Source organism: Protopterus annectens, chromosome 1.part1 (assembly GCF_019279795.1).
Source record: "Protopterus annectens isolate FY-2018-M chromosome 1.part1, PAN1.0, whole genome shotgun sequence".
NCBI classification, from domain to species: Eukaryota; Metazoa; Chordata; order Ceratodontiformes; family Protopteridae; genus Protopterus; species Protopterus annectens.
In genome coordinates, this window is record NC_056726.1 from 1,309,748,857 (window position 1) to 1,309,768,609 (window position 19,753).

The following is a 19,753-nucleotide window of genomic DNA, read 5'->3' on the forward strand; positions in this document are numbered from 1 at the left end:
GTTAGTTGGTTAAAGTGCAGAAGCTGAGGAAGTCGAGCCAATTTAGTTGTTTAAGCGATGTACAGTGATGTCACTTATAGGAGGCACAAGTAGCAATCCTTGCTATTTTATTAGAGCAGGATTCCAGTTTGATTAAGTCAGTTTTGAGGAGGTTGGTTAGTACTGGAGAGGCATAGAGGAAGGTTGATAAGAGGTGTGTACAGGCTATAGTGGCTTTTGTGTTTTTTTGTAAGAAATTATTTGTTTCTGTACAGGAGACCTAGTTTCTTGTGAACGTTATTGATGGTTTGGAATATGTGAATATCAAATTTCAAGTTATTGTAAATTTTGACACCAAGCAGTTTAGTATGAGTTATTGCGGTAATCGTAGTTTTATTTTTGCACAAGATAGTAAAAGACTGGGAAGAGGAGGGGGACCGAGTTTGGCTAAAAAGAAGCTTAATTTTTTTGGGACTCAGAATAAATTGGGAGTTAGTGAGCCATGTTTCAACAGATAGAAAGGAATCTTGGGTTATGGTATGAAGGTCTTATAATGCGGGGGCCGCACACATTACAGTGGAGTCGTCTGTGTATTGTACTACAGAGATGTGTGGTCTGGAGGTGCTGAGCTGGTTGGAGAAAAGAGTGAATAGTAGTGGTCCAAGGATGGAGCCTTGTGGAACCCCTAAGGCAAGTGGGAACATTGGGGAAAGGTGGTGTTGCCATTGTATGGCTTGCAGTTGTCCTGCTAGGTAGCTTTGGAACTTTGTGATAGAGGAGCTGCTAAGGTTTAGGGTGGAGAGAATGTTGATGAGATTATTGTGATTTACCATATCAAAGGCTTTGGATAGGTCCAAAAATATAGTTTATGCATATTGTCCATTGTTTCTATGGTGGTTCACTGTAAAGGACATAAGTGTGGTAGTGGTGCTGTGAAAGGGACGAAAAACCATGTTGGGTGTGTGATAGCTTGTGTGTGAGAAAGTAGTCCATTAGTTGGGTGTGCACTACTGTTTCTAGTGTTTTGTATAAGGGAGACAGGATGGCAATTGGGCAATAATGTGTAAGTTCAGTGGAATTACCTCCTTTGTGCAGTGGTAGAATATGGGTGGTTTTTCAAATAACAGGTACCTGGCTCTCAGATATTGACCTGTTGATAAGTATGGCTACTGTATAGTTTATTGCTTCAGCTACAATGTGTAGAAAGTCAGCTGGAAGGTTATCTGCAGCTGGGGTGGTTGGTTTCAGTTTTTGAAGTAATTTTTTTATGGATTTAACAGACACTGGGTGTAAGGTAATGTGGGAGGTGTTATTTTGAGAGTTGGTGCTGTGCTGGGGTCAGAAAGGGGTAGAGCTGCTGACAATGCCTTGAGAGTTTGCTAGGGCTTGAATTGGTTCTGTGAAGTATTTATTGAATTGGTTTGCTATATTGTCAGAATTGTTTGTTGTTGTTGGGGTGGGGGTAGCTGATTTACCTGGATGAAGTATGGTATTAACTGTGCCCCAGAATTTTTGAGGGTGCTTTTTTTATTCTGGATATTGTGGTAGTAGTTTATTTTGTCTAATTTTACTAGTTTTTTTTTTTTTTGCTTTGATTTGCAGTTCAAGGTATATTTGCCTTGTGATTTGGGTTTTGTTTTTGTGAAATTGTCCCCAAGCCTTGTCTCTAGTCTTGAATAAGGATCTACATTCTGTAGTTAGACAGGGTGCATAATTAGATTTACCTCTAACAATTCTAGAGGGTGCATGGAAGTTAGTATAACTAGGAAAGTGGTACTGAAGGAGTTGACTATCTCTTGTAGAGGATGCTGTTTGAGAGATTCCCAGTTGCAACTATTTAGAGTGGAGATGAAACTGTATGTTTTGAAGTTTTATTTATTTTTGTTTCTGGTTAAGCGGAAGGTTGGGTTGATTGGTGAGTACAGGTCCTAAGGAGAAAGGTTGTGGCTGATGGTCACTTAGGCTATCAGGTAGACAGCCTGATTGAGATGCCAGGGTGGTGTTGCTAACCAAAATCCAGTCAAGGATTCACTGTTTGGAAGATTTGTCAGTCCTTGTAGGGGATATGATGAGTTTGGTGAACCCATGGGATGATGGATTTTGTGAGGAGTAGTTAAGCCATTCAATATTGAAGTCCCCATCAGGATTGTTTCTTGTGGGAGGGACTTTGCGATCCACTGAAGTAAGTTTTCTAAAGTGGGAATATTATTTCCTGGTGGAATATAACCACCTGTGATGTTAATGTGTTTTTGGGGTTAATTTTAAATTTGGCAATTATAAGGTCAGTGTTGTCAAAGTCAGGAGTGGTTATGTCTAAGTGGTCTAGTATTAGGTGATTTCTGAATAGGATTGCAACTCCCCGTCCTTTCTTGTTGTTGTGTCTTTACGTATAATATGATATCCAGGAGCTGTTATTTCATTGTTGCTATTGTCGAGTTTTAGCCATGTTTTGGTTAATATTATCATATCTGGAGAGTAAAGAGAGAGTAGGGCATGTAGGTCATGAACTTTATTTGCAATACTCCTTACATTCATGTTAAGGAGTAGGGAGGACTTGTTTTTCTGGTGCAGTGGTCCTAGGTTGGTAATGTTAGAGGTGTTTATTGTGCCGTGTGGTAGAATGGGACCAGGATCAGTTTAACTGATTGTGTGTGTAAGTAGAGATTGACAAGCTTTAGTAGTTTGTCTTGTATTTGAGAGGTGTGGGAAAAGTTTCTTAGAGGATGGAATCTATTTAGATGTCAGTCCATGTTGGAGATAGAGAAAAGGGTAGGAGCTATAGTATAGTTTAAAGGTTTGTTTAGGTGTATAAGTGGTGAGGTTTGCCAGGGAGGGGGGAATGTTGTATTGTAGCCGAGTATGGTATGAGGTGAGGGAGTATAAGAATAGTAGCACTGAACTAGTGACAGTTTGTAGGAGTGTTATATGAAGTTAAGTCTTTTTAAGAGGAAGCACTTTATTAGGGTAGTTTGAATTTTATTGTGTGGAGTGAGATGGTTATATTATGTAGGTTGTGGATAGAATGTGTCGGCATTAGTGTGTAGGTATGGAGATAGGATGGATGTGTAGAGGTTTGTGTTGGAGTAAAGCGTATCTTGTTTTCATATATATATATTTTTTTAGTAATATATTAACTACTTTTACAGGAAAGCAGTCTACAGTGAAAAGCATAAAATTATATCCTTTGAAGATGTAGACTGCATACATGGTAGTTATGTAGAAAACCGTTCTAAAACAGTTAACCAGTTTTCTTGACAATTACAAGCAGCTGTCAATTTCAAACCATTCATATGCTTTTTGCAGTGTTTACAGAATGATCAGTTGTTACCTAAATTATTTTCGGACAGTTGTTATACAATATTCAACTAAGGAAGAGAATATTAAAATGATTGCTTTGTACTCACGAGTCATTGATATCAGAGAATTTCCAAAAATTGTTTGATATCAGTTTAAATCTAAAGTTGTATTTTGAAAATTTTAAAGCTGTCATTTTCTTAAATGCATATAAATATGAGAGATTTGCAGAACCAGAAAATGCATAAGGCATCAGCCTCCTTATGTCTACTTGCCTTGCATGTACCTTCATACAGAGAAGAAAAGAATGCCTGCTGTTTAATATGTTTCTTCATCTTTAAACTGAGTGTAATACAGCTTTGAAAAGGAAATTAGCTCCAAACACCAACTTCATAAAATAGTCTTGTCAGGAAAATGTTGATGCATGTCACAATACTCAATGCTTAGCCGCCTGATAAATATTACTAAAGTTCTCTACTTTTTGTTAAGCCTGATGATAAATTTCAACTCTTAGAAGATGAATGTACAGAATTATGTTTGTAATGGACATGTAACCCAAATGCAAGTTATTTTTAAGACAATCTTCTGCGACATTAAAGATCATCATAAATCAGTTACTTACCCTGAGATTTAATTAAAAGAGGGAAGCCAGTGGTACTGTTTAATTAATCAGATACTTGAACTGCGTACCACATGCTGAAAAAGAAGCGTTGTATCATAAAGGTTTACCAAGGCCATAATAATGGAAGGTCTTAAATCACTTTCATTAACATTGTTGGTAAATGTAATGTCTTTAGTTTGAGTTTATTTTTGTTAAGAAAGGGATGTGACTGCAGATTAATCTTTCTCTTTCACATTTTAGTCAGAGAAGGGCCCATGATTGTGGATTTTAAAGAATGTTGTGTAATTTTGAGTCATAATAAAAATAGAAATCTTGAATGTTTAGGCCCTTGTTGCTTTTTAAATGCTTTTAATTTGTTATATTGACCTTGGAGACTTATGCAGTCATGAAAACTTAGTTAAGATGCTAAAGAATACGTTAGTAATAGTAGGCTAAATTAGTTAATTAAAAATGTAGTTTAGGAAAATTGGTCATCTTAAGACTAGAAACCTTGGTGGAGGACTGTCTTTAAATATCCTTTAAAACAATATTCCATAATTTGTAAGCATTATTACTGTTAAAGGAACCCATAAGGTCATTGATAAGAAAGTATTATGTGGCTAAGTAGAACTGTTTTTGAGTCAGAACTGTGAGGTTGGTGAAGATCCTTAAATCTGTCAGATAGATCATTTAACTATCTTGCTTTGTATGGCAGTCTTGTACTGTTTGTTTTACTTTTATTTTGTCTGACTGACCTGCAGGGATCTTATCAATAAGGCTTTTGTGAGTGGGGCTTTCACTTTTCTGGCCGCCTACTTATTTACTTTCTTACTTTGCATCTTGAACTTTGTGGAAGACAGTTGACCTTGCCCATATATGAGACAGTCACATATGTGCTGTTAAGTTTTTCTTGAAAAATAGATTTTTAGTGGCATTGACCTTGGCCAAAAGAGTTCATACACTATATGTCTTGGGTGGGTATGCTCTGGATTTCACAGGGCAGGTTTGTTGAAGTGATTGTTTGCATTTGTGTCTGAAGTGATTTGATCTGTCTATGTAAACCAGTCCATTCAAATACCAGTCTTTTTCTACAACAGTAAAGAAGAATTCATCAAGCTTGAAGACCGCTCTGGTACTGTTGAAAGAAACAAGGATACTGTGAAACTTGGTCTTTTTTTGACTCTTCCTTTCAAGGTAATCACCCCTTTCCTTTGACTTTATTTGTCTATTCTATTGATGTTTTGCTGTGGTTGGTGTAACACAGCACTAAAATTCATCATTAAACATTCCACTAAGGCTGATGCCACTTTTGTTACATGCTGAAAAAGTGGTGCAACATAATACCAGTAAACCGACATAGAAAAATAAATACAAAAAAGAAACACCAGAGAGAGTCCCTCAATGCCACAAATTCACTGTTCAGTGTTTCGAAGTAAAATGACCACAAGTTCCCACAGTAACCTTTTAATATCCAACCATCTAAGAACTTAGGTCATCATTTAGAACACTCCTCTCTAGAGTAAATTGGAAGTTCCTCACCCAGCTCCCACTAGATGAAGCAGTTAAAGCCTTCAACTCAGCCTTCCTCAACATCTTAAATTCTTTAACCCCACCCAGAAAATTTTGAATAAAAGCAAACATATCACCCTGGCTATCTAAAACTACTCGTATGAAAAACAGAGATAAGGCTTGGAAAATATGGGGACAATCAAAACTCCTCACTGACTTGCTAAGGTATAAAGAACTTAACAAAAAAAAACTCATCAACAAAGACAAAAAATATTTCTACTATAACCCCCCAAAACTGATCCAAAACAATTCTAGAATCTTATAAACCAAATTATATATCCTGGCAACCCAGGTTCACCCAACCCATGTTCAGACAGGTCACATGAAGAGACAGCCAATGCTTTCAACAACTGTTTTATTGATTCTATATCCAAACTATGCAACCCCAGCCCTCACCGCTTGAACACCAATAGTCCAAACTTCCCCCAAACTTCTTCAGCTACTAACCCTGAAAATACTAGCTCTGTGAATACCTTCTCCCTTAAACCTGTTTCCACTACCTATATCAAAACCCTACTCTCTAAGCTAAAACCATAGTCTGATAATATCCCTTCATATTTTCTCCAGATAGCAGCCAACTCCCTTGCTCTGCCTGTATCTATCCTAATAAATCATACCATCTCTGAATCTAAAGTTCCGTCAATCTGGAAACAATACTACACTCTTCCTTCATAAAGGAGGTAACTCCTTAGATAGCTCCAATTTCAGACCTATTGCTATCTTGTCCCCTCTCTCTAAAGTCCTGGAGGAATGTGTACACAAGCAAGTTATTCAATATCTCCTACAGGAAAAACTGCTCACTCCTACACAGCATGGTTTCCATCCTAAACATAGTACCACCACAGCTGTACTGTCTTTCCTCAACACTGTTACTCTAGCTAAAAATTATCATAAACTTATCTCTTGTCTATTCCTTGATCTCTCTAAGGCTTTCGACACTGTCCGTCACTCTGCTACTTAAACTAACAGACCTTAACTTCTCTCCTGACACAGTCCCATCGTTCTCTAGCTACCTCACTGACAGACTGCAATCAGTGAGATGGCACTATCTACTCCTCTTCCAGTAAGAATGGGCATCCCCCATTCTTGGACCACTACTCTTTAATATCTTTACCAACTTACTGTATTTCTCTTGCCCTCAGTCTACCATTATCCAATACATGGATGACTCTACAGTCATGACTATTGCCGTCTCACCCTCTGAACTCCTATCAGCTACCCAGTCATCCTTTAACTCTGTAGAGACATGGCTCTCAAATAACCAACTCATCCTCAACCCAAAAAAGACAAAACTGCTACTTGTTCTTCCTAAAACTGTCAACCACATCAAATTATCCTTCTCCATAATGTCCCTAAATAATATTCCTATTGAAGTTGAAACCAGCATAAAACTACTTGGCGTTACCATTGATGATCAACTAAAATTTGATCTGCACATAATTAATTATCAGAAAAATCCATCTGAAACTAGAACTCTTGTGTAGAAATAAAAATGTCCTAACCACTGAAGCCAGGATTACTCTTTCGCATGCTTACCTGCTACCTTGCTTAACATATTTTTCCCAAATACTCACAAATCCAAACTCCTCTCTACTTACCAAGCTGGAGTCAACTTGCAACAAAATGGCAAGATTCACAACTCAACAACCCTATAAATCCCACCACTGTCTATGGCTAAAATACTTGAAGTGGCTTGAACTACCACACCTGCTTCTTCATTCATAGCTCCAAATCATACACTCCATTCTATACCAACCAGCTTTCTGTCCAGCTCTATCATCCCTCATCTCCCACTATTCCCCTAGAAGACATCTCCAAAGCTCATCCCAAGACCTATTAAAGGTCTACAAACCCAAGTTAAAAACAGGGTGCAACACTTACAGCTACCAACCTTCTATTGCTTGGCACAAACTCCCACTTGAAATCAAGACCCTCACAAACCCTAAACAATTTAAATCAGCCACCAATGAATATTTTAAAAAGAATTGGATCTGCCTCTGTACACACCCTCCCTGACTACATCGGTCTTAAAAGGCAACAGTCTACCCCCTTTACTCCTTACTCTCCTCCCCTGCATTAACCCTATCTTCCCTGCTCAGCTTACTCTATTTCTATCCCCTCTAACTACCTCTAAACTCTCTTCCTTATCTCCAAATACCTCTGGAGCTACTACCTCTGTTAATGTAAAACATAGTAGAAATACTTTAATGCCTATCCTATTTTTAAGTAACTTCCCAAGCTCCTGCTGTTATCTCCGTGTCTTTCAAGACCTGAACACTTTTGTGACTACTGAATGTGCTTGCTCTTGTTGTTATCCCCTTTTGTCCTAAGACTTGTAAACTTTTTGTGACTACTGAATGTGATTTTAATTTACCAATTTATTTTATATTATGTTTAAATTGTTGAACTATTTTGAACAATGTTACTCTGTGTTATGTTAAATTGTTGAACTATTTGGAGCTTTTCTCCCTCGGCCTCTGCTGAAAAAAAGTTTTAGCTCAGTCTGACATTCCCGGTCAACAAATGTAAAATAAAATAAATAAAAATCATCATGAGTTTTTTAAAGATGCGGGAGAGAAACATATAAATTAATAATAGTCACATCAGAACATATTGAGCCTACTTATTTATTTAATTTATTTATTGCTTGATTGTATTTAATGTATAGGATTGTTTTTAACATGAGAAAAGCAACAGTGTCTTTACTGTTTTCTCAAATTGCATTTTTTGCAAAAAAAATTATAATTCTTGCAGTGTAAATGAGTTATTAATGTTGGTGAAATAAATATAGTTTTTAACAAAATGTTATATTTTAAACATGTTTTTATTTCTTTTATTTATTTATTTGCAGTTTGTTAATCTGGAAAGTCCATTGGGCCAGTATGAGCCCCTTTTCAATGGAGGTCCTGGGAGAAAACTCCATGTACATATATACAGAAACAATATAAGTAACAATCGCATCAAAATTAGTACAGGGTAATACAAAAGTAAGTCAGCAGAAGTTATTACAAACAATTTCAGAATACCATCAATGAATCACATCAAAATGAATGCAGGATATTACAGAAATAAAAGTCAGCAGAAGTTATTACAAGCACACAACAAAATTGTATAGTATGCCAAAGTTATAGGCTTATGGTGCATTAAGATTTCTGGGAGGTAGATAACTTGTAATATTTAAAGTGAAAAAAGGAAAAAAAAAGAGGGAGAGTATGAAGTTATAGGAGTCAGGAGAAGGAGGAAGGTAAAATTTTGAGAAGGTATACTTGACAGCAGTGGAAGTATAGCATAGAGATTAGGAGGGGTGGGAGCAGGAGCATTCCCATTTAGAAGAGAGATAAGAGTGGAGTAAGGTCTTTAAAGTAGAGAAGTTCTGGGTAGTTCGAGTATGGGGTGGAAGTGAGTTCCATTTCCATGTAGGGAGAAAGATAAGAGAAATTGGCCAGGAGTGTGTAATGGTTTATACACTTCCAGTAGGTTCTGTTTATTAGACCTGAGGAATTGGTTAGGAAGGTGCATGATAAGGGTAGAAGAGAGAGATGGGCATTGAGAAGGCTTGAAGATGAGTTTATGGGCAGTGAAGAGCTGAATGAAGGAGAGAGAGTTGGGAAGCTCTAGACAGTTTATGGAGTATAAGGAGTTACAGTGGTGAGAGGAAGATTTGGTGCTTGTAGCAAACTTTGAGATTTTATTGTATCAGGATGTCAGTTTAGTTTTAAGGGTGGCTTGAAGATTGGTAAGGATGGGGGCCCCATACATGAGAGAGGGGAAGAGGTAGGTAGTAGAGAGGGTAAGTTTAGTTGAAGAGGTTAGATAGCGATTGTAGTGGTAAAGCATGCCAAGTTTCTTTTGAGTTTTTTTAATGCTAGTTTGAAGGTGGATGTCAAAATTTAGTTGTTTGTCGATAAGAACTCCTAGACGTTTGGTATGGGGGACTATTTCGATTGGGGTCATGTTTTGGCTTATTATAGAGAAGAAGTTTTTATCTATTTTGGTGTTTGTAGATGGAGTGAGCATCATAATTTTGGTTTTGGATGCATTTAGAGTTAGGTGATTGTTTAGCATCCAAGCCTCAGTGCTGTTGAAGGTGGCCTAAGTTACTTGCAGGAGTGTGTGGAGAGATTCAGCTGAGTAAATGATCGTAGAGTTGTTGGCATATTGGACAAGTTTAACATTTGGATGCAAAGATGGAAGTTGTTTATGAAGATATTGAAAAGTAAAGGCCCCAGTATAGAACCTTGGGGGATGCATGTGAGGGTGTCTTGGTAGGAGGAGGTACAGGTGTTCCATTTAACAGCCTGTTGCCTATTTGAGAGGTAACTAGAGAACGAATTGATAGTTGGGGATGAAAGATTAAGATGAGAGAGCTTAGACAGTAGTAAGGTATAGTAAGTGGTATCAAAAGCCTTGGATAAGTCTAAGAAAAGGGAAGATAGTATATTTCCTGAGTCATGGGCATGGTTGATATTGTCGAGGAAGAATAAGAGAGACAGGGTTTAAAACCATGCTGTGTTGGGGTAAGGAGATGATTGTCTAAAAGGTAAGGTAAGAGTTGTAGGTAAATACATTTTTGAGATGGAGAGGATGGCTATGGGATGGAAGTTGGAAATGTCACTGTTGTTGCCTCCTTTATGTAAGGGAATTATGAAGGTTTTTTTTTTTCCGGAGGAGGTGTACATAGGATTCTTGGATGGAGTGGTTCATTAGAATACAGATGGGGAGAGCTATGCTCTCAGCAGCTAATTGAGAAAGTTGGATGGTAAGTTGTCAGAGGCATTAGAACATGGTTTTAATTTATTGACAAGTTTTTTTTATAGTGTTGGGAAACAAGTTGAATGAATGAGATACGCTATTATAAAAGGAAGTGATGTGAGATGGTAAAAATGAACTCTGAAGAAGTCCTGAAATGTTTTATATTTATGAGACGAAAGTACTGCATTCTTAGATGGTTGTGTAGCACTGAGAAGATCTCTGTGCTGTTTCTTTTTTGTATTCATATAACACCAGTAAAGCTGGGCGGCCAAGGTGGTGCAGCGGTTAGCGTTGTCACTTCACAGCAAGAGGTTCTCCGGTTCGATCCTCAGCTGGGGTGCCTTCTGTGCGGAGTCTGCATGTCCTCCCTGTGGTAGTGGGAGTTTCCTCCCACATCCCAAAGACATGCTGTAGGTTGATTGGACACACTAAATTGGCCATAGGTATGAGTGTGTGCATGTGTGTGCCTTCCGTGGAAGGTTGGGCACCAGGCTGGCAACTCTACACCGTAAAACTGTACTGCCAATCATGAGTGGACAGGTGATCTGCTGTGGCGACCCCTAACAGAGAAAAGCAGAAAGAAGAAGAATAACACCAGTAAAGCTGTCGTCCTGGCCGTCAGTCCATTAATTCACAAAACAGCTCAAGCTTAACCCCATTCAAAAGGTGTAGGGCATATTTTTGTAGAGCATGTCTGCAGAGGATCCTGTTGTAGATATCTGCCGCCCTCACGTAATCAGATAGCGCTGCTTGGGATTATTTATTGTAGGCATCCATCTTTATTGTTGGTATCCTTTGCTCTTTTATTAACACAAATGAAATTCATCAAATGTTTGGTAGCAGCAGTAACAAATCTTAGGAATCAGCAAGCATCTCTGTTTGCTGTCTAGATATAACACTAATTCAAAAACTCATTCCTTCATCCTTTGTGTCGTATCCAGTTTTATTGTGATTCATATAAACATGACTCAGCTAATCCATAGTCCCACAAGGGGCTCCAATATCCTAGACTTGGTCATTACCAACATGGGAAATCGATGCTCCACACCAGTGGTCACCCCCCTTGTTGGTTAAGTCTGACCATAAGCTAATCACGTTTGACATCCACATCCCACCCTGACCCCCCAGTAAGGAAGCATCCATAAAAAACTTCTCCAAGGCCAACTTCATGCTACTCGAGTCAGAAGTGACAAGCTTCATGACACCCATGCAGACGGGAACTGAAAGTTCGACTGCCAAATCTTACACTAAAGCAGTGTACAATTACATTCACTTGTGCATGAATCGTGTCACCCCAAATAAGAACCAAGACGCTCTCCTCCAAAAAAAGGAAGCCAATCTGGTGTTCTCCTGTCATAAACAAACTATACAACAGAAGGAAGAAACTGTTGCAGAAAAGAGGAAAATCCCAGGATGCAAAAAAAAAACTCACTTACCAGCCTCAGTAAGAAACTGAGATCCCTCATAAAATCCTCCAAAGCTAGTTACAAAAATAAAATTGCCAAAGATTCCAAAGACAGCCACAAGGCATTCTATAACTATGTCAAGAATCTAAATGGCAATGCTCAGTTCTTCTCTGAGCTACAACAGAATGGCATTAAATATACTGATCCCAAGGACATTGCCAATATCCTGGCAGATCGATTCAGTGCCAACTTCACTCCCTCTCACCCCCTAAAGGGCCCATCTCAATACCGAAAGGTTGCCAAATTCCAGTAATCATGGCCAGACAGGTAAAAACTGCACTCTCCAAAGCTAAGAATACAGTATCCATGGGACAGACAACATCCCGGGCTGTGTACTACATGAACTACAAAATGAACTGACACCTCACCTAAGTGTCATGTTTAATCATAGCCTCACCTCAGGCTTCGTTCCCACTGAGTGGTACACAGCTACAGTTATCCTACTCCACAAGGGGAGATCCACCTTGGATCCTTGGAACTACCGTCCCATTAGTCTGACAAGCCTGATCTGCAAGGCCATGGAGCGTATTATCATGGAACTTATAAACAAAGACATTGACAACCTTCAAACACTGGACCCTACCCAGTTTTGGTTCGTGAATGGCCGATCATGTCTCCTGAACCTGATTGACTTCTTCTAATCAGTCTCCAGAGCTGTGGACGAGGGTAAGGTGGTCCACACAGCCTATCTGGACCTTGACAGGGTCTTCGACACCATCCCCCACTCTGGAATCATAGATAAACTTACTAGGCTGGGCATAAATCCCTACATCACTCGATGGGTTGCCAGCTGGCTTACTGACAGAACCTACACTGTAAAAGTAGCCAACTCCAAGTCCAGCTCCAGACAAGTGACAAGTGGAGTACCTCAGGGTTCAGTCCTGGAACCACTCTTGTTTGGCATCTACTTCTCTGAAGTACAGGCTAACACTAAGGGACTCTGGCTAACAAAGTTTGCAGATGACTGCAAACTGGGAGCCATTACTGAATCCTCAGGTGATGTGGATATTCTACAAAAGGGCCTTACAGAAACAGATGCTTGGTTCCAGAGCCATGGGCTCAAGCTCAATGCCAAGAAGTGTATCATTATCCCCTTTGGGAAAAACCATGTGCTCATGAATTACCACATAAGAGACTTAGAAACACAGGTGGAGAGTGGTCTCACCTTCGATAACCACATTGCCACAACAGTCAGGAAATCCTTTTATGTGGCACACCTCATCACTAAGGGCTTTTCATCCAGAAAAAAGGAGGTCATTGTCCCACTGTACTCATCCCTCATTAGACCCATCATAGAGTACAATGCCCCATTTGGTATGTACCTCACAAGACATCTGCAACAACTGGAAAGGCCGCAGAAACACCTCACTAAAAGAGTCACAGGCCTAAAGCAGATGCCCAATGCTGACCGGCTAAAAAAACTCCAGCTATACTCTGTCGCATATCATCTACTCAGAGGCGATCTCTGCTTAACATGTAAGGTCATGTCAAACCCAGAGCTGCTGGATATGCTACAGTTAAAGAAATACCAGTTCATCAGAGCCACACACTCCAGGGACCTAAACCTTGTCATCACAATGAACAAAACATGCTGGAAAGATAGGTTTCTGACGCAGAGACTCCCCATACTCTGGAATAGACTGCCCATACATGTCAAGCAGAGCGCCTCCTTGGCCCTCTTCAAAAGGAACCTTGACGACTGGATGGGAGATAGGAAATTTACCCCGGGGATCACATCAGTCACCCTGCTAGACAGGGGTCCAGGGAAGTAAATATTGTGGGAAGAAATAGCCAGGGAATTGTTATGGCTAGGCTTGTACAGGCCCTAGGGCCGATAGCCTAGTACCAACCTATGAACCTATTAGATATGCTTTAAACCATAATAAGAATTTTATTGCTTTTACATTGACACACTGTGCTGGCTTTTGAATGTAATTAAATTTACCACAGAGTTTTAGCATTGTGGCTGTGTGTGTACAAGTGTTTGCAGGTTTGGGTTACAATGAGGGCTAAAAAAGGGGGACAGCATTAGTGTTATGCCTGTGTGTGTGTGTGTGTGTGTGTGTGTGTGTGTGTGTGTGTGTGTCTGTGCACGCGCACGCTTGCACTCGCAGGTTAGGGTTACATTAAATGCTAGGGAAGGGATAGCTTAAGTGTTATGGTGGTGTCTGTATGTTGTGCATCAGTATGTCATGTTTGTTGGCATTGTTAGGGAAAGGGAGTTTACTGCCCTAATGTATAGAGCTGGAATTAGGGGCAGTGGTACGGCTAGAATTAGCACACGCAATGAAGGTGGGTGAAAGAATTTTCTGCATTTACCTGCCAGTCATGACCTGAAAGTCATATAATGTGGATAAGACACATTGATGTTTCTCATTAGTTATAGCTAGAAAAGATTTAGCTGGTTAGACAGTTTTTTATTTTAAGCATCCTATCTGCTCGTGTTGGTTATTTTATAATTTTTCTTATGCAGTTATGCATATGTTTATGCATATTAAGTTCTAACCATGGTGTCCAGCCACCTTTTTAAAGTAACATATTCTTAATTATTTGTCTTCAAAAGCTTGTGGCTGAGCTATTTATTTATTAATTGATAAGAGGTACTTACTGTAAATTTGTGGAGGTTGCAGTGGTGCAGCGGTAGTGTCGCCACGACACCACCTCACAGCAAGAGGTTCTCAGGTTCGATTCTCAGCTAGGGTTCCTTCTGTGCTACATTTCCTCCCTGCATACATATGAGTTTCCTCTGGGTGGTCTGGTTTCTTCCCACATTACAAAGACATGCATCTGGAGAGTTTCACCCAAGGCCTCCGCTGAAAATTGGCTTTGTTCCGAGTCAGACTTTCCTGGTAAATAAATGTTAAATAAATAACATTTCTGATTGTCCAGACTGTTCTGCTATACATTACCATTTGTGTTTATACTTATTTGGCTTATTTCTTAATAGTGATGCAGTACCTATGGTTATTCAGTCAGGTAGTCTGGAATGGTGACAGTGATTTATTCTGCACAAGTGCTGAAAGGTTTATTATTAGGAAATAGTACCAGCCTTTCCTGAAAAGCAGTGTTTGTGTTTGTGTGTGTGTGTGAACTAGAGAGAGAGAGAGAGAATGTAATAGTTCATTCAGATTGCAGGTACTGTGGGGAAAGGAGCACTGGAAACCACTGACTCCAGATGGAAGTGAGAAAGGAACATGGGAAGCCAGGCGCAAAATCCCTGATCAGTGGGTGTTCAGTGTGGTCTGATTTTGGGTGTGGGGGTATTAGGCCCACAAGCTCAGGACTGCAGTTCATATTTCTTGCATGCTCTTGAGGATCAGCTTCACTTAGTGAATTGTTTAATGTCTGCTTAGTGCTACAGGAGTGAACTGTGTGACCGTCCCTGCTGGTGGACAATGCAGAGGGTATCCTTTTGATTTTGTTACTGGAATGCTAGGAGAAGTTTAGAGCAAAAGAAACAAGGGAACATTAATGCCCATACTTTTATCTAATCAACTTTTCAATAGAACCAACAAGAGGGAGGAACACAATGAAAATTTTCCTTGCACTTTTATTAATACTTATAGACAAGAGCATGAATTCATTTGTAAGGCCCTAAGAAATAATTGGAAAATTTTCCGATGGTTTAATTGAACTGGTGGGACACGAGCCTAGGTTTGTTTTTAGGAGAGGAAGATCCTTAAAAGAAATATTGGAGAATGGAAATCAAATGGGAGATTTGACTAGTAAAAGGAAAGGTGCATTTAAATTTTTCAAATCTAGGTGCTTAGGATTTCCCTCTCTCTTCCCCCCTTGGCTGACCTGGTGTGACTTAGTTTGAACTCTACAGTTCCCCACAAAACAATGTCTACAGGACTGCAATCAGTTTCTCTCAACATTTAAACAGATTGAACTCTACAGTTCCCTACAAAACGGCATCTACAGGACTGCAATCAGTTTCTCTCAACATTTAAACAGAGTAGGTTGCATACACAAAAAGCATTTGTTAAGCTTTCACTTACAGTGCTTTGTAATTAAGCAGGTCACCATATTGGTCAGCCATAGGGCTCTTTGTTTCTACTTGATTGGTTGCCTCCTTCCCCTGTAACTGAAGTAAATTGACTCTTACATTAAGAGCTGTAATACTTACCTTATAGCTTTAGGACACCTTAGGAAACCTTGTAAACTGCAATAGCCCCGCTACGTTCGCCCTCGCTATGCTCGGGCTCTCTTCGCTCCCCTCCCTGCCCCTAATTCCCTCCCGCCCAAGTACCTCTACATTTATAGTACTATAGCCACTCCCCCACTTTCTAGATCTTATCTGCTTTCATCTGGGATAATTCCACAAACCCCCATTCAACTACCTACATTTTAATAGCACCTATTAGCTTTCATCTGGCATTCTCCCATCCCCCTTCCAGTACCTTTACCTCACCACTCTATCTTCTGGTGTTGCATCACCAGGTAAAACAGTTCCTTAACTCACTAGATGAATCACAGATAATGATATATTCCTCTTTACTACCCCTCTTGTTCGCGCACCATACCTCCTTACCTTGTATGAAAACCAGTTTCTCACAGAATTTCAGGTCCCAAAAGGGCCATACTATCACCCCAGCTGTAAATCCTTCCACCTTCAACCATGCTTACAGTACCAGATCCTATCCAACATCTTGTTCAGTCTATCAACATCTCAACCCCAGGCACATTAGTTCTACATCCAAACACTACCACAAACTAATAAACAAATTCCTGAAGTTCATCACCAAGTATAGACTTAACCTAATACATGGTGGTGATATTCACCCCAACTCTGGCCCACTCACTTCAGATACACATACCCTGTCTACTTGCAATCTAAGCTACAAACCTACAATTAATAGGCCAACTAACTCTCTCCTAGTCTGTCATCTCAATATTAGAAGCATTAATAACAAGGTACATGAATTTCATGCACTTCTGGATGTCCACTCCCCTGAGATTCTCTGTTTATCTGAAACCTGGTTAAAACCTAACACTAAAGACAATGAAGTGTTACCACCTGAGTACAACATACACAGGCTGGATCGTGCTTCGAGGAAGGGGGGGGGGGGTAGCTGTACTCTATAAATCTGAGTTGAATGTCACCATAGATGTAATACAACCTCCTCAGATTAATAACTCAGAGATTCTTGCCACCAAATTGCAACTTAATAAAAATAAATGCATTAATATCATCTGTATGTACATTCCCCCAGGTAACAATATATCTACATTTGAAGATATCCTACACTGGCTATCATGTCACTACCCCCAAGAATCCCTACTTGGAGACTTTAACATAGACTGGGGCACCTGTTCCTCAGAATCCCCAACCACCCATATTAACCTGCATGCATTTAAACAAATCATATCCACCCCTACCAGGATAGGTAAACCCAACCAAAAAGAAAGTATACTTGACTGGGTACTCATAAACAGTCAACCCCAGCTGTACACCTCTGGTACCCTCCTTAATGGCCTAAGCGATCACCTTCTCACATATGTAATTAAGCACAAAACCATTAATTCCCAACAACCCTTACTCAGAAAGGTTAGAAACAATAAAAACTTTGACCTTGCCAAATTCCAACAAGAACTAAACTCATGTAATTGGTCTATTCTAAAACACCTCCCCTTAGAGGAAGCAGTGGCATACTTTAACAACAAATTCCTTGAGATCCTTGATTTGCATGCACCTGTTCGTTCAAAGAGAACCAAGGCAAAAACTGCATCTTGGCTTTCTATAGAGTCTAAACTCAAAATTACCCTTAGAAACAAAGCATGGGCTGTATGGCATTCTTCTAAAGACCCTCAAGATCAAATTAAATACAGGCAATCCAGGAACGAAACCAAAAAATCAATTTTACAAGACAAAAAAACAATAATACTGTAGTTTACAGACAGTAAATCAAAATAACCCTCACAAGTTTTGGGCATGTTTAAATAAGCTACTACATCCTGGACAAACTTCAACCCCAATCCCTGCTGCTACTATTGATAAAACCCCTGAAGATGTTTCTGATAGTTTTAACCAATTCTTTACTGAGACAATTCAAGCCCTAGCTAGCCAACTACCTCCTAGCTCCCCTGGTCCTGAAAGTAGCAACCCTAGAAACCTACTCGTGTTCAGCTTCCAACCAGTCGCCACTTCACTTATCCGTACCTTGATCAAAAAATTAAAACCCACTACACTTTCTGCTCATCAGCTCCCTGCCGAGTACCTACAAAAATCAGCTGATGTTATTGCTTACCCCGTCTCAATACTAATCAATCGAACCATAGTAGAAGCTAAAATACCCACCAACTGGAAAATATCCTATGTAATCCCACTTCACAAAGGAGGCAGCTCTACTGAATTCTCCAATTATAGGCCAATCGCTATACTCTCTCCACTTGCAAAGATTATGGAAAAATCTATTCATAGACAACTCATGCACCACCTAATCCAAAATCGCCTTATGGCAGACACTCAGCATGGCTTCCGTCCTCATCACAGCACTACTTCAGCCCTCCTAGCCTTTACTAACACCATAAACCATAATCGCAACAATAATTATATATCCTCAGCCCTCTTTTTGGATCTTTCCAAGACATTCGATATGGTTGATCACCAACTTTTAATCCACACCCTGCAAACATTCTGTCTAGATACTGGAGCCCTCCAATGGTTTCAATCCTACCTGAATGGTCGACAGCAGGCTGTCCTCTGGCAGAACAAACTCTCTAACCTTGTACCTAACACCCTTGGAGTACCACAAGGCTCTGTACTAGGGCCCTTGCTGTTCTCCATCTTCATTAACCACGTTTATACTGTCATCCCAAAAGTCAGCTGTATCCAATATGCTGATGACTCTACTCTGATTTGCTCAGCCACATCTCCAGTAGAGTTGTGTTCAGCTACCCAGACCACCTTTAATACAATAGAAAACTGGCTTTCTGAACATCGTCTGATCCTAAATCCCAAAAAAACTAAAATGCTGTTATTTTCACCAACACGTAGGTCTACCGCTTTCACCTTTACCATAAAATCAAATGATGGCACAATAATCTCCCCTGACCCATCTACAAAACTATTAGGTGTCATCATAGACAATAATCTAAAATTTGACCTACATGTTAACCAAACTATCAAAACCATCAGTAAAAAACTAGGGTCACTTTGTAGAATAAAAGACTTCCTAACCCCTCCAGCTAAAATTGCCATAGCTCGCTGTCACCTTTTTTCAACCCTTCTGTATGCATCCCCTCTACTCTCGAATTTAAACAAGACTGTCCTTAACAAACTCTCAATTTGCTACAATCACATTGCCAGGTTTGCTACTGGGCTGCCTTTTAGGAGACATCATTGCATCAATCTAAATCAGCTTGGGTGGCTTGAACTACCCAGCCTAATCCAGTATAACCAACTGATTATGGCCTACAAAATCCTCTATAATCCAGACAATACTCCTGCACTTAAAAATATTATCACCCCCTATAACAATCCTAGACCACTTCGATCCTCTAACAAACTACTAATTCAGACTAGCAAAATTAATAACACAGCCGGTGATTCTCTCTTTGCAAACTCTGTAAGTAGATTCTGGAACTCTCTTCCAGCTGATATTACCTTACTTTCCACCTTAGGTCAGTTTAAAACTAGACTCAAACAACATTTGTCACTTAACTGGCTATGTCAATGTATCAAGCCTGGCTAACTCTCTAGAATGTGTAAAAATCTGTTAACCAGTTTACTGTGTAATTTAATTTAATCCTGACTTGTGCTCAGGATTAACTGTAACCTGTGGAACTTGTTTAACTTACTTACTTATGTAATTTCTGTAAATAGTCTGTTTGTAATATGTAATGCTGGTATTATGTAATGCTGTATCTGCTTGCCCTTGGAGCTTTTCTCCCTGGGCCTCCGCTGAAAATGGACATGCATCCAGTCGGACTATCCCGGTCAACAAATGTAAAATAAAAATAAATAAAATGTGGGTTTTGTACTCAGTGCAGGTATATTTTGGAAGCAGCAGCGGTAAAGGTAAACAAGCAGGCTGTGCATGCTTCCTTTCATTGTACTTGCAATTCCGTGGGTCTTATTTACCTTGCC

The 19,753-nt window shown here is 39.6% G+C and overlaps 1 protein-coding gene across 1 annotated transcript in view; it reads left to right on the forward strand.

The window, feature by feature from the left end:
* Nucleotides 1-19,753, forward strand: part of DYM (dymeclin) — a gene marked incomplete in the record, with an annotated part of 2,754,049 nt that overhangs the window by 2,279,728 nt on the left and 454,568 nt on the right.